Below are 15984 nucleotides of genomic sequence, written 5' to 3'. Positions count from 1 at the left end.
TCCCTGCAGTATTGTTTGAGGGTCACTAAATATCTCCTTGCCTATGGTTGACTGCATGCACATATGCCGTGTTTTGTGGCTATTTATAACTTTAAAATGATTTGAATGCTCTTTCCAAACTCAAGTTGAGGGTGGGCTAGTGGCTGTTTGGTCCCCTTCCACTTGGTTTGCTAAGCAATAAACGGGGCTTTCAATAGCAGCATACATTGATGACAAGCTACTTCGCATGAGAGAATATTGGTTAACTACCTTAAACTTCTGGGCCAATTGTTTCCTTGTATGATGACTTCATTGAAATGAAATTTGCATTGTGCGTCTCAAGTGAGCTACTTTCACATTCTAGTTAGACATTACTTCCATTTCATTGGGTGTAATTGAGCCTGAGGAAATAGAAATGGAGGGGAAATCTTTTGCAGCTGAACAGATTCTAATGGGTTCTAAACAAGCCAAAGCAAACCTGGCAGTGCCATCAAGCAAAATATTCCACTACGTCTATGGATCCGTGGAGCCAAATTTTGTATCCTGTGTGTCGGCTGATAAGAGCCTGAGGGCAATATCAATCTTGTTTCACACAGCAAATGAAGACAGACACAGAAAAAAATGGCTTTGCAGCAGCACCGCAAAACAGTGCTCTGCATTATGGGTCAGTTTGACATCCAGTATCAGGAAGAATTGCTCTCACATGTATTGGCCTCTAAGTGGAGATCCCACTTCACATATGAATTTAGATACCATAAGCATCTGGTTCCTTAAACAGCCAATTGATCTCACTTGGCCATATTCACCCACACACATTAAACTGGAATTGTTTTTTGCTAGACACACAAATGCCACTGAATCCTTCTTCATAGTCATGTGGTTTTTCTAGAAACCATATTTCTGTCTATGATCAGTAACTTCATAGTTTGGGTGAGGGGGAAAACTGTGTATTTCATAAATGGATCAGTGTTCATTACTTCACTCTTTCGGTGACTCTTCAACTTCTCACTTTCCAGAAGAGAAATTTTACACCCAACTTGCTAGTCCTCTTTAAAACTCAATCTCATGTATATTTAATTAGAGTATGAGAGTATGCCAACGCCACAGAAATCTGACACTTTTCCTAGGGCACAATTTGCTCTGTTATCACACTCAGGCTTGCATGTCCTGGGCTATGCTAGAATTGTCATGTCTTTCCCAGAGGTGCAGGCAGAATGAGAGATTAAAGCACATAAATGCTTTTATTCCTAAGTAACTGTCCCTCTTCCTTCTCCTCAACCACTACCCCACCTCCAGCCCCATAGGAAAAATATTACCAAAAAATATTACCAAAATGTTTCTGCTAGTGTTTACCACTGCCCTTGGCTGCATACACAACATATATTCACGGACATAACTTTCCCCAAAGAATCATGCAAACTGTGGTTTTTTAAGTGTGCTGTGAATTGTAGCTCTGTGAGGGGTAAACTACAATTTCCATGATTCTTTGGAGGAAGAAATGTGCTTTCAATGCATCATGTGTACCCAGCCCTTGTTTATGTAGTTTCCGAAAGGTCCACGAAGGAGACATTCATGTCAGTGGAGAACATAAGCATAGAAGTAACTGGGTGGAGGACATATATTCTATACTGGTCACTCTACATCCTTCCTGGGAAAGAAATGTCACGCCATGAAATTAAAAGAATAATGTCCCCATTATTGCTCAGTGTATAACAAAGAGTAGCAGAACTTTTTTATGCTTCCTCTGAGTAAGTGAGGCCCACCATTATCAGTGCATTTGTCTCACAACACTGCCGTGTTGCAACGCCACTGACTCATAAGAAAGGATTGTCTACTGAATCACCATTATCCCTTCCGCCAGCTGACAGAGGTCTCTTATCCATGAGGTAATTCAGCTTGACTCCATTTAGAGGAAGAGACTGAACAAGAGAGAAGGAAATGTTTTATCTTGAATCACCAGGAGGCTTATTTAATAGAAGTCTCAGCAATAAAGGATGGTGCCAGCAATTTATAAATCCAGGATTGGTGGTGGTCTCCAGAAACAGATTCTTGTCCAAGGCTGCACCGGTTTCCTTGTACAATCAATTCTTCAGTCAGCTCCCCCAGTCATGATAGCTCTATGCTCCCTCTCAACAAAAAAAGGAAAGATAAAGCAAATGTATCTGTCTGCTTCAACCCTGGAAATGAGAGATGAGGCACATAATTAGCTTTTCTCAAATTTTCTAAGAACCTGTCAGTGAAAATAAATATGTCAGCAGCGAAAGGAAGCATCTTTGGCCAAGAATTCACCTCAGCAGCTATTATTATACAGTGAAACATTTTAATTAACTGAAAGGCTATCAGCCATCAGGAGGGACTGAGGCCTTTCATGGAGGTGACAAAATGCCAGTATTTCCTGGCATAAAGCCAGGAATCAAAAGCTTGCACAAAAGCCAAAGGAGACAAAATTTCCCAGCATGTTTTGTACAAAAGAAACTAGTAACTGCCCTGTATAGCTGCTAAGTAGACACAATGGCTTAAGAGGATTTGTAAAAACAGTGAAGATTCTCACGCAAGGGCACAGGACTTATTCTCAACATGGGCATAGAAGCCCTCATAGTTGCTGATGAGGGCACTCACTCCACAACCACGGATATTGCCAACCAGTGTCACTAAAGGGTATAAACACAGAGAAAGGGGGGAGTGAACTGGCAGGTAGGATGTTCAGGCTAGATGAGAGAAGGCAGACTTCCTCTGGTCTTCTTGCTTTGAGACCCATTACAACTGGGCATTACTACAGCTGAATTATGAGGGCCACTTCATCCATAGTACAGTACCAGCTGAAGTTTCCAATACAATATCAAGCCCAATGTTGTGGGGTTATTTCCAGGTGATGCGGACTGAAGATGTGGACAGGATACTTGCAGCGATGCACCTGACCACCTGCCAGTTAGATCCTTGTTCATCCTGGCTTGTTAAAGCTAGCTGGGGTGGCATGCCTGAATAATAATAATAATAATAATAATAATAATAATAATAATAATAATAATTTATTATTTGTACCCCGCCCATCTGGCTGGGTTTCCCCAGCCACTCTGGGTGGCTTTCAACAAAGATGAAAAATACACTAAAATGTCACATATTAAAAACTTCCCTGAACAGGGCTGCCTTCAGATGTCTTCTGAATGTCAGGTAGTTGTTTATCGCTTTGACATCTGATGGGAGGGTGTTCCACAGGGCGGGCGCCACTACCGAGAAGGCCCTCTGCCTGGTTCCCTATAACTTGGCCTCTCGCAGTGAGGGAACCGCCAAGAGGCCCTCGGAGCTGGACCTCAGTGTCCGGGCAGAACGATGGGGGAGGAGACACTTCTTCAGGTATACTGGACTGAGGCCGTTTAGGGCTTTAAAGGTCAGCACCAACACTTTGAATTGTGCTTGGAAACGTACTGGGAGCCAATGTAGGTCTTTCAAGACCGGTGTTATATGGTCTCGGCGGCCGCTCCCAGTCACCAGTCTAGCTGCCTCATTCTGGATTAGTTGTAGTTTCCGGGTCACCTTCAAAGGTAGCCCCAAGTAGAGCGCATTGCAATAGTCCAAGCGGGAGATAACCAGAGCATGTACCACTCTGGCAAGACAGTCTGCAGGCAGATAGGGTCTCAGCCTACGTACCAGATGGAGCTGGTAAACAGCTGCCCTGGATACAGATTTGACCTATGCCTCCATGGACAGCTGTGAGTCCAAAATGACTCCCAGGCTGCGCACCTGGTCCTTCAGGGGCACAGTTACCCCATTCAGGACCATGGAATCTTCCACACCTGCCCGCCTCCTGTCCCCCAAAAACAGTACTTCTGTCTTGTCAGGATTCAACCTCAATCTGTTAGCCGCCATCCATCCTCCAGCCACCTCCAGACACTCACACAGGACCTTCACCGCCTTCACTGGTTCTGATTTAAAAGAGAGGTAGAGCTGGGTATCATCCGCATACTGATGAACACCCAGCCCAAACCTCCTGATGATCTCTCCCAGCTCCCAGCCCCTCAAGACGGTCCAGAAGGATGTTATGGTCAATGGTATCAAACGCCGCTGAGAGATCCGGCAGAACTAGGAAACAGCTCTCACCTTTGTCCCTAGCCCGCCGGAGATCATCAACCAGTGCGACCAAGGCAGTTTCAGTCCCATGATGAGGCCTGAATCCCGACTGGAAGGGATCCAAATGGTCCGCTTCTTCCAGGCGTGCCTGGAGTTGTTCAGCAACCACTCGCTCAATCACCTTACCCAAGAATGGAAGATTTGAGACTGGGTGATAATTGGCCATCGTGGCCAAATCTAAAGATGGTTTTTTAAGAAGCGGTTTAATAACCGCCTCTTTCAGCAGGTCTGGGAAGGCTCCCTCACGGAGGGAAGCATTCACCACCCCACGAAGCCCATCACCCAGGCCTTCCCAGCTAGCTTTTATAAGCCAGGATGGGCAAGGATCCAGGAGACAGGTGGTTGGCTTCACTCATCCAAGCAGTCTGTCCACATCCTCGGAGGAATGGGTCAAAGGTGTGGTAAATGCATCCTTGCATGATGGAGTGATGTTCTTGTATTGTATTCATGGTTCTTGTTCTCGTATTGATTTACAAAGCCCAGAACAATTTGGATCCAGGATATCTCAGGGATCACCTGAACCCTTATATTCCAGCTCAATCACTGAGATCATTGGCAGGAGCATCTTTGATGAAGCTCATTTGACAGCCTTTGGTGCCATTGGTCCAGTCCTGTGAAACACCCTAAGGATAGAGATTCAGCAGGCACCTTCTGTGTCAACTTTTAAATGCCTACTGAGAGCTTTTCTGTCCCGCCAGGTCTATGCAGGTAATTAAAAGTACATTCCCCACAATAGTCTATTGAGGTTTGCTCTTAATTTATTTTTGCTTTTAACTTTTATTGTTTGGTTTCATGTTTTTATATTGTTGTAACCCACAGTGATACCGGTACATTTTTATGATGCTGTGGTATATACATATTTTTATAAATAAAGTAAATAAACAAATATTTTAATGTGTGCATGGGAAGCTGCCTTACACCAATCAGACAGTTTGTCCATCTAGTTCAGTGTTGTCTACTCTAACAGAGGCAGTCTAGTTCTCAGAGGAAAGTATTTTGAATCATCATCTGCTCGATGATGTGCCAGGGGCTGAACCTAGGTCCTTCTGCATGCAGATCTTGTTCTCTACCACTGCTCTGCCCTCCCTAGATATCTTACTTAAGGTGTTTTAAATGTGCACCTAAAAATGTAAGGGGTGAGTGCCACAAGAATATGTTATACAAGTGCCCTCATTAGGGAGCCAAGGTTGGATGTAGTTCCCTTGTAAGTCTACATTCCGTGGCCAGCCTAGATTTGTCTCTGGACAAAGTGCAGAAGACTGGATGGAAGGCAGGGCTTATAGGCAAACCATTGAAAGCAATGAAACCTCTGTTGAATGTGGCCATATTCGTGGCATAAGGCTGCAAAATGAAGCTGGCAAGGCTTAGAAAGGCTTAACAAGGTAACAGTTACAACAATCAGCTGCCACTACAAGGACTTTGGGGGCCTGATTCATATTCAGCACAGCTGTCCAAAATGCATTCCCTGCCTTGGAAGTTACTATCCCTACTGGGCCTCCTTTCACATATATTTTGCTAGTAAAAGCTGTGATTTATGTGTGTGAGAGCCATTCATAAATGGCACTGATTACATTTCTTTTGGGCTTGGATGTAGGTTCCCGAGTACAAAAAGTGACACATGAAATGACTCCAAGGAGTCATTGCTGTTTTGGCCTCATTTGTATGCCGATTCATAAATCTTCTCCCAAATCAGTCTAGAATACAGTCTTTTGGGACTCATTTATGATGTTGGGAGCTCAGTAAAGTAGTGCCGCAAGTATACCATCTGCTAATATCCTAATATGTTTTTAAAGGTCTTCATAATCCTTTGAATTCATGTAATCTCTCTGCTTTTGCCTACCTGGCAGAGTTAGTGCCTCAACAATATGGCACTCCTAGAAACACAGGGCAGGATTCACCTAACAAACCTTGTGAGTGGAAGCCCTTGCACAAGGGGCCTTCCGTCCCCTCTTCTCACCTCAGTGCACCCTCTTCACACCCCAATGGGATGGGGGAGGAGGATCGTTCCATCTGGCAAGCTGATATGCTTGCACAGATTGAACATTTGTAATCGCACAATGTTGAATGCCAGCTCTAGTGACCTAAATCCAGTGCAGCTTGTGGTGACATTCGGAAGTTGTTGGACTGCAACTCCCAACACCTCTGACTATTGGCCATGTTGGGAGATGAAGTTGTTGACCATCTAGAGGGCACTGCATTGGCTATACCTGCACTATGTAGCTTTAAAAAACCCTTTTCTTTAATTTCATTATTTAAGTAATAACCCTCTTTTAAAAGAATCCTTTTGAACTGTATTGCGTAAAAGCTATATATACAGTCCAAAACATCAGAAGGACATCAGGTTGGGAAATGCTGCACTAAATGCCAGTAAAAGGATTGCTCATTAAATTTCACCTCCAATTTGTAGGTTTGCACTCATGCAAAACATTTCAAGGGAATACAAAAACAAGAGATTCTATTACAGTGTTACCTTGGGTTACACACACTTCAGTTTACAGAAGCTTCAGGTTACAGATTCCGCTAACCCAGAAATAGTACCTCGGGTTAAGAACTTTGCTTCAGGATGAGAACAGAAATCGTGTGGCGGTAGCGGGAGGCCCCATTAGCTAAAGTGGTACCTCAGGTTAAGAACAGTTTCAGGTTAAGAACGGACCTCCAGAATGAATTAAGTTCTTAACCTGAGGTACCGGGTTCGAGTCTCCACTCCTCTAAATGCAGCTGCTGGGTGACCTTGGGCCAGTCACACTTCTGTGAAGTCTCTCAGCCCCACTCACCTCACAGAGTGTTTGTTGTGGGGGAGGAAGGGAAAGGAGAGTGTTAGCTGCTTTGAGACTCCTTAGGGTAGTGATAAAGCGGGATATCAAATCCAAACTCCTCTTCTTCTTCTTCTACCACTGTAAATGTAATGACATTTCTGGGGAGAATTCTACCCATCCTTAAATTCTGAACCAGTTTTGCTTTAAGTGAAATTTCAAGGAAAGTGGGAGGCTGGTGCCTGGGCAAAACAACTGAGGAATTCCACAGGCAGCCACAACTCCCAAAAAGAGTTTTGATGAAACCGATAAAATTTATGAGGAAATATTCTGACATCCCTCATAGATCCCCTTCCATTTCCATTACAGTTTTCAAGGAGTTTGCCTTTAACACAGTTTTTTTTTGGGGGGGGAGGGGGGCATAGCCCAGGAATGCACTCACATCCTAAAAGTGGTAGAAAAACTAGGCCATACCGAACATGAGATGCACCGTGAGTGAAGGAGGGGCTGGAAGTAAAGCCTTGTGAAAGGAAGGGGACCCATGAAGAAAAGCTACAGGCCACTCTCTCACAAAGCATACCACATGACCCCACACACTGCTTGCCCTTTAAAACCTAATCACGCCATGTGCTATGAGGCACATTTATGCAAGGCATGGAACTCTGTAATCTCTCTTCAGTGTGCATTTTTATGAGTTTATATTGGCTTTGATCTGCCCACTTAACAGTTCCTCAGTGGGATAAAAGTATGTTTCAGTGGAAAGTAATTTTCAGTTACCTCAGTTTGTAACTCCTTATAGCTTGTGCATTCTTGTCTCTGATATCTTTGACAGCTCAGAAATACTATATTAGTATTATTATACATTACCTGAAATTATATAGGGGGGAATTAAGAGCCACTTAATCATCAAATGGGGCTTTCTTGTCACTTTCTGCTCTCAGCTGGAAGTTGCTGTGTGCACTTCAGATCTGACAGTCCTTCAGCCAACCCTTTGCTTTACAAAGGTGCTGCCTTTGCTTGGTTTCCTCAGTGTTAAAGAAGGTCAGTTTTAATCTGCTGAGTATGTCATTTGGTGATATAGAAGGCAACCCCATCAGGGAATAAGTCTCAGTGAACTCAGTGGGGCTTACTTCTGCGTCAACACATAGAGGGTTGCACTGTTAAATAAAGAAGCCCATACTCAACTGATGACCATGAGCTTGAGCAGAGATTACAATTATGAACATGGCATGCTTTATGAATATACTTGTAATCTATACCAAAGCCCACTGGATGGCTCCACACTCTGCATTTTAATACAGCATTTTATATCAAAGCCATTAGCAAAGTTTGTAGCACTGTTGTTATTTAAGGTTTAGGATCAGACATGAATCTTAGAAGGGTCTCCAGTTCACAGCATGTGAACAGAGAAAGAGGCCCCTTATTATCTGGTTATGGCTAAGCTGGTTGATGGTGTGCCTGGCAGAATCTCTGTTATTGGTTGTTCTTAGAAGATTTTTGTAAAATATAATTAGCAGGTTTGGAGGAAACTAACACAGCAATGCCTGTCATGCAGTACTCTTGGCTGAGTCTTAAAGCATCATTCTTTCCTTTCCCAATATGGCGCCTAAACATCTTAGCACAGCCTTGGCCAACCTGGCATCCTCCAGATGTTTGGAACTAGAACTACACACTGGGGCTGATGGGAGTTGTGGTCCAAAGCATCTGGAAGGCTATCTTTGCCTTTCAGATAGTGGGTATCTGCAGTTTTAGGGTAGCGTGACTGGTTTGGCTGCACTGGGCGCCACGCTGCAGAGGGCAACACAGCAATGCTGTAGAACAGAGAGCAAGGGGGCAGGGGGTGCCAAATTTTAGTGTCACACAGGGCACCACAGACATTTGAGAGCCCAAAGTCCAGCACTGGTATCAGTGAATGTTTTGCCACACAAAATAACAAAATGCGGAGCGACCTTTCACCAATAGTTCTGGGGGTGGATTTGATATATGGCCTTTTGGAGAGTTTAATTTGTCTAGTTCTACAGGCCTACTGTGGAATGTCATAGATCAAAAGTAGATCTACTAGCACAAACTACTGCAAAGCAAGAAAATCACATGTATCATTTCAACTATTTCTTTATTCCATTTTCATCTTTCAGGGTGCAGCAGTGTTGCTAAATAAAAAAAACACCTTCAGGCCTCAATATAAAACTGAAATGTCTTGGCCCCCTTATGTCATATTCTTTTCATTATCATCCCATTCTACAAGAGTAGAACAGTATGCACAAACCAGTATTTTTGGCCTCTTTTGCTTCCCCTCGCCTTCCCTCCTTGGACCCTTTCTCCCAGTTCACTGGGCCGTGCTCCTCCTTGGAAGAATTAGCCACTGTGGAACCTGCATGACAGCCAGGGCCAGTTCCCACCACCATAGGAGGCAAAGCAAGAGAAGATGCTGTAGGGGGAACAAGCATATAGCAGAAATTAATCAGATGCACTTTTTCTGATGATGTCTGCAGTTATTTTCAGCAGATTTGCTTCTCACATTACTTCTCCTTTGCTACTCAGTCATCAGGGGGTAACTAGCCTGTCAGAAGCACAGTATACGCTTCAGCCTGTTATCAAAACAGCAAATGTCACCAAGGATTTTCCACTGGGAGTGAACAGTGTGTTCAGTAAACAGAGTGTTCCCAACTAGGTCACATTCAGTGTGCTCTCTCACTTTCCATTCCCAAATCACAGGACATTTGGAGAGGCTCTTTTAACCTCAAATGTCCCAAAAGGATTTGCAGTGTGTGTGTGTGAGAGAGAAAGCCCTTATTTTTGCACTGAATTGAAGTGCAAGCTCAAATGCATGCGTTTTACATCTGTTTGTATTGCAGCAGCATTGTTCTTCTGCCATGAGAAATGCATTGATTAAAGAATAAAGAGGACCCTCTGAACCAAATTAGCTACCTACTAGAAAGGGTGCTTGCTACATCTCTGCATTCCAGGAAAAGGAAAGACTGGTAAGGTGGAACCAATAAATCATACAGAAAATGATACCCTTAATCCTTTGTTAAGGGCCTGTATGTATGGGACATATATGATATGGGTGTAGAAAACCGAGTAAGTAAAATATTACAGGAGTGAGCCCTACTGAACACAGTGAGATTGATCTATGTGTATATATGTGTGTTTGTTGGGTGGTACTTTACATGTGGAAATGTGTTGAATATGAAGTAATATAGGCATTTTGAAGGCGGAATTGGATTTCACATGTCTTTAGAAGTATCAGCATCTTGCCACCAATAGAAGCGTCTATGAAGCACCTCAGTTTAAACTTAGAACTGGTATTTTTCTTTTGTTGCTGCCAAAAGCATAGTAGCATGAAAGGTGAGGCTGTCTGGTTCTGTGACTACTAGCGAAACATGTCACCTTTTAAAAAATCTTTAGTATTCACACTATATACACTGTGACAGCCACAGTGAGAACACTCCATTTATAACTAGCTCTCTGGACTGTTGCTGAAATTTAAACAACTGCTGCCCTCTGCAGGAGCTTATCTTTATGTCATTTCCATCCCTTATTCACAAGCTTGCAGGAAAACATGACATGGGTATGTAATGTTGATTCTTTTGAAATTGTTCTGGGTAGGATTATATAATGGTATTTTCAAGGTGCAACATAGGACGGGTGAATTAATGACTACTAATGCATAGCACAACTCTAATATAATTTATAAAGTAGGTTAGCATACATAGGAACCAATCATCTTTTGGTAGCCTATGCACTTTGTGCGAGTGCAATGTTTAATACTGCACAATGCAAAATGATATTTTTCTTCCTATGCTGGTCCAGGTGTCTAAAACAAGATCATCTTTTAAAGAAAAAAACAACTTTTTGCATACTTTTTACTTTTTATTATCTTATTTACTTAAAGCTAAAATAAAGGACAGAGATATTTGACAGAGAGTTGGCTGACTTTTTCTCCACCCAACTCAGCAACGTTTTTAGAGTAAGAAAGAAATTGAACATGGTGGAGCACAGTTAACACCAGACAAAATGCACATATCATAGAAATTTAAGAGTCTGAAACCTGTGCTATTTCCACTTCCAATGTAATACACAAAGTGGGACCTCACAATCTGGATAAAATCCTTGAGTCCCAGTTGTGCCCATTACAGCAAAAGCAAAAAAAAGATGTGCAAGATATTTGCTCTCTTTAGGTTTCTGGGACTTGGAGGAGTGCAGCCGCACTGGGCACAGGGCCTCAGAAACACTGCAACTATGATGTAGAATGGAAGGCCAGAGGCAGAGGGAACCAAATTTTGGCATCACTCAGAGCACTGCTAAAATTTGAGATCCCAAGTTCCATCACTGCTGTCTATGATGAACATTCATATCATCTCAGAGGTTTTTTGTTTTTTCATTATTTCACAGAACTAAGGCTAGCACAAGAAAGAAGACGAAGAAACAGAGGAGAATATGGCTCATTTTATGAGCTGTAAACACCACCACTGGTTTGGCAAAGGGTCCCTGAGTCATGTGGATGCAAACATCTTTGCAGTAGACCCATTAAGAATCTCATGCTTCTCAGGATATTACCAACTTCTACTTTCATGTTTTGAGGGCTTCTGCCCATTTAACAGCTTCATAACAAAGCAAGAAATTATTAGTGATTTCTGTCCCAGTATGGCAGTGCAGTGGTGGGGCATTTAAATAACCACCTGCTCTGCTTACTAGTTCACTAGGAGAACCTTAAAATGCTTTATTTGGGTTCCTCTCCACTGAGAGACTAGGTGAATAGTTACTGGAGATAGGACCTTCTCTCTAGTAGCAGCATCCCAGCTCTGGAACGACTAACCCCCTAATTATTTTTAATTGAAAAATAATTAACTGTGGGGACCAGATCAAAATTTTATTTGCCCAGGACTTTCAAAGCACAGAATACGCAATTTTTTTTTATTGCTGCCAATTTTACTGATGATGTCTCAGCTGCTTTGACTTCTTGTTATTGATCAATCAATCCATTTATTATTTAGACAGTCTTCTTCTGCCTAGTATTATTTATTATTATCTATTATGTTTATACCCCACCCTTCCTCTCCCAAAGGAGCCTAGGACATTATAGGGCATTCACAGCAGCTTCACAATGTAAGACATGCAGAAAACAAAAAATACAGATTTTTAAAAAGCAAGCAAATATCAAAACACTACCATTATACTAAAAACAGCAATCTGAAAAATACATCAAAATCAGCAGCATGGAAATTTTAAAGCATTAAAAGCTTATTTAAAAAAAAGAAAAAGAAGGCAGCCAAAGAAGGGAGACAGAAGGATGTCTACAGGGAGGATACTCCAGAGACACCACTGAGAAATGGTGGAAAGTGTGAATGGGCTCCCACAGATCGAACGTTAGAGAGCCTCACACGGCCTTAAAGATGACTTGGGTGGATGTTGAGAATCTGCGAATGGAACTCTGCCTGCAGAATGCTTCCATTGGCAGAAAGAGGGGAGGTTATTTTCACAACCCCCAATCCCTGGAGTCCCATGTCCCACTGAAAATAAGCTCCAGATGGCCAGGAGATCCCATAGAACAATGTGAGAGGTGAGATGGGGGTCTAGCAGAGAAAGAGAGTCCGTGATTATTGCCCCTTGCCACCCTTCCACAAGGGGGAACCGGCACTGACTCACAAGGCCCTTTCTTCATGGAAGGACAATCAGGATTCAAGTCAGCATTCAGGTCACACAGTCAACTACCAGTTATCAATGTACAGTACAGTAACCACATGCATGTTGAAAAATTGAGTATTGTGGATGCATTTGTGATTCAAGCTTTTGTTTGAGCCTGATGCGGTATTTCCGCTAGGCAGAGCCTTTGTGGATTCAGGGAGTCTAGGGACTCAGCTATACAGTTTAAAATAAAACGTTTTAAGTGTGTTGTAAAGTGCATTATACAAATATGACACTAGTTGGCATGGTGAGCTATGGGAAATTCAATATATTTTTCAAAACAATTTTTTTAAAAGCATTTTTATATGTGTCTAGATTTCAAGTAGTTCTATCTAGGGGTTGTCCGAAAGACCCTTCCATTTCTTATACATGGCTAATTTTGAATCATAAAAACTGAGTCCTTGAGATAATCCTTGTGGTCTCAATTGCACAAATTAGCCCTCACAACATAGAGCTAAGGGGAGATGGGTCTAAAGCAAGCATCCGGTGAGTCTGTATGCTGAGGGTGCTGTGAAGGGCCTAAAGGCCACACAGTTCACTCTATATTTGTGTAGACCGAACACAAAGATTTCTAGTCATAGTTTCCTCTTTCATAACAATCCTTCCTTAACCAGATAGAATCGATACAGCTTATGCTGCTGAATTCCTCAAGGTGCACAGTACCTTTTTTTGGCATCTAACAGATTTCTTTCCTCTCACATGGAGTTCAGTTTCAGGTCGTTTTGTTTCTCTTTGTGATTTTCTTGACAGATTTCTCTCTTATTGTGCACACAGTGCAAGAACAGCCTTGCATTGGGGAGAGTTAAATATTTAGTATGGTGAAGAGGAAAAAGAAACCCCTCTCTTGGCATGAAAGGGAGTCAGATTTGTAAGCAGTTATCACCCCTCCCTCCCTTGCCCATTTTTAATAGGCTGCTGTAGGTTGAAATATGGCTTTATTCAGCTATGAATAAACTTATTTCTTCTTTGGGATACTGTTACTCACACAACCCTATTCACACAGTTACTTGTGTGTGGAGCAAAAGCCGACCCTTACTTCTGAGTTCACCCCCAATATTTCATCTGTGTTGCCATGCCGCTATGTGGAACACAGAAGTCTGAAAGGGGAAACCAGTCCCGCAGCAAACATTTTAATATGCTTTAATAAAGACTATGTCTTCTCACTACTGTTTCTTTGTAAGCCCCTTCCCATTACTGTGAGACTATTAGCATGGTTTTGCCTTTTCACTGGTGTTGGCCCACATCTACAACTCAATAACGTTAGGTCTCATTCCCACAGTAGCCTGCATTCAGCTGAGAGGCTTCCAAAATTCCACTTGCTGTTGGTGTTACTGGAGCAGTCTTGTATTCAAATAAGGCCCTCATTCTGCCAAACCCTTGTATAATTTGCTGCTGCTATTGCTGAGTTGTCAGTGGCTTCCCACAGTGCTTGGAGAAAACTGTCAGTCGAATGGCAGCATGAAAAACCACCAGTGTCCTGACATAAGACTCCTTTAATCCTTGGCATAACCCCGCATGGCTGCTTGTTGTTTAATGAATTATTCCTCGGCATACCATTAAAGGGTGTTGTAAGAAGATGAAAGCTCTTGTTGCATCAGCGATTATTTTGGTAAGGACATTCTTGCAGGAATTTATCAGCCTCCCTAATACAGTATGTAGAGTGTACTGTACTCCCTTTTTCAGGTTTCTAAATTACTTTGCCCTGTTATAAAACAACAACACTGCTTTCACATTAGGTGGTGAATGGCATCAAGGAATGGCCTGTGTCTGAGGCAGAAGCAAGTGGGAAGAATGAGATGGAACACATCAGAACAGTCCAGGGATCAAGCCAGAAGATCAGAAGCCAGGATTGAAAGAATTGCCAAACAGGTCAGAGTTAGTCTGAGAATCAAACCAGAATCAGAGTTGGAGCTGAACAGAGATTGAACAAATACTTCACCAAATTCCTTCCAAGAGAAAGAACTTAGAAAAGAGTGAAAACAGTATGAACTTCCCGCATTTTAGAACCTTGCTAAGCACTGTGGTTGGAGAGTGTTGAGTGAGATTGTAGCCCTGGATTAGAAGTGAGAACTCTTCAGTGATCCAAGTCTGGCTTTGGTTGTCCTTATTTGTCAGAAATAATAGGCTCCATGTAAGTATTCTAAGGGACACGGGTGGCACTGTGGGTTAAACCACTGAGCCTAGGACTAGCCAATCAGAAGGTCGGCGGTTCGAATCCCCGCAACGGGGTGAGCTCCCGTTGCTCGGTCCCAGCTCCTGCCAACCTAGCAGTTCGAAAGCATGTCAAAGTGCAAGTAGATAAATAGGAACTGCTCCGGTGGGAAGGTAAACGGCATTTCCGTGTGCTGCTCTGGTTCACCAGAAGTGGCTTAGTCATGCTGGCCACATGACCTGGAAGCTGTACACCGGCTCCCTTGGCCAATAAAGCGAGATGAGCACCGCAACCCCAGAGTCAGTCACGATTGGACCTAATGGTCAGGGGTCCCTTTACCTTTACCTTTAAGTATTCTAAAGTGAACACCTGCATATTTCAACCAAACATTTGTTTCATAAGACCAAAATGAATAACCTTGCCTGCTTTTTAAGATCTCCTTCGACATGTTTCCTCCAGGTGCTCTCAACATCTGAAGCTCTGTGGGCAGCTACCAATGGTGGTGGTGCCCAGGCTGTGGTTTGCCTGGTACCTTTTAGGCACCTGGCAAAATTTGTTCACTGCTCTCTGCCTTGCAATCCCTTTTCCACTGGGTATGGGTGGGCAGGGCCCTGACTGACTCGAGCTATAAAAGCTGAAGCTGCTGAAGAGGCCAGAGGCCATATTGGCTGTTTCTTAGTGCAGACCCAAACCACCAAGCCTGAGCTTCCAAAGCCACTGGCCACCATGGACCACCATTGGCAGGACGGGCAGCAACAGCAGCAGATACAGAATGATAGAATCTTAGAGTTGGAAGCGACTCAGGGGTCATCTAGTGCAATCCCCTGAAGTTCAGGAATCTTAGCTAAAGCATCCATGACAGATGGCCAGCCATCATCTGCTTAAAAATCTCCAAGGAAGGAGAGTCCACCATCTCTCATATGTTCTATGCTTATGGTAATATATTTTTTTCTCTTTTTAATTATGCTGTTTTAAATGTGCATTTTATTTTTGACTTCTCTTACAATGTTTTCTTTTGAAATGTTTCAGATTTTTTTGTTAACTTTGTTTGTATTAAATATGTATTCTGCAGTTGACCTCCTTTGTAATGTTTTGTTTTGACATCTTTAAGGTAATCTTTTCGTTTCCTGTTAATTATGTTGCTTTGACTGTATACTTTATATTTGTCTTTCTTTGGTAATGTTTTATTCTGGAAAGTTTTATTGATGTTTTAATGTTCTGTAAACCGCTTTGAGATTTTTCTTTAAAAATATAAAGTGGTATAGAAATGAAATGAAAAATAAT

This window comes from Podarcis melisellensis, assembly GCF_964234715.1.
Source record: "Podarcis melisellensis genome assembly, chromosome: 1".
Lineage (NCBI taxonomy): Eukaryota > Metazoa > Chordata > Lepidosauria > Squamata > Lacertidae > Podarcis > Podarcis melisellensis.
The sequence above is the reverse complement of the archived record's forward strand: the minus strand, read 5'-3'. Positions refer to the sequence as shown.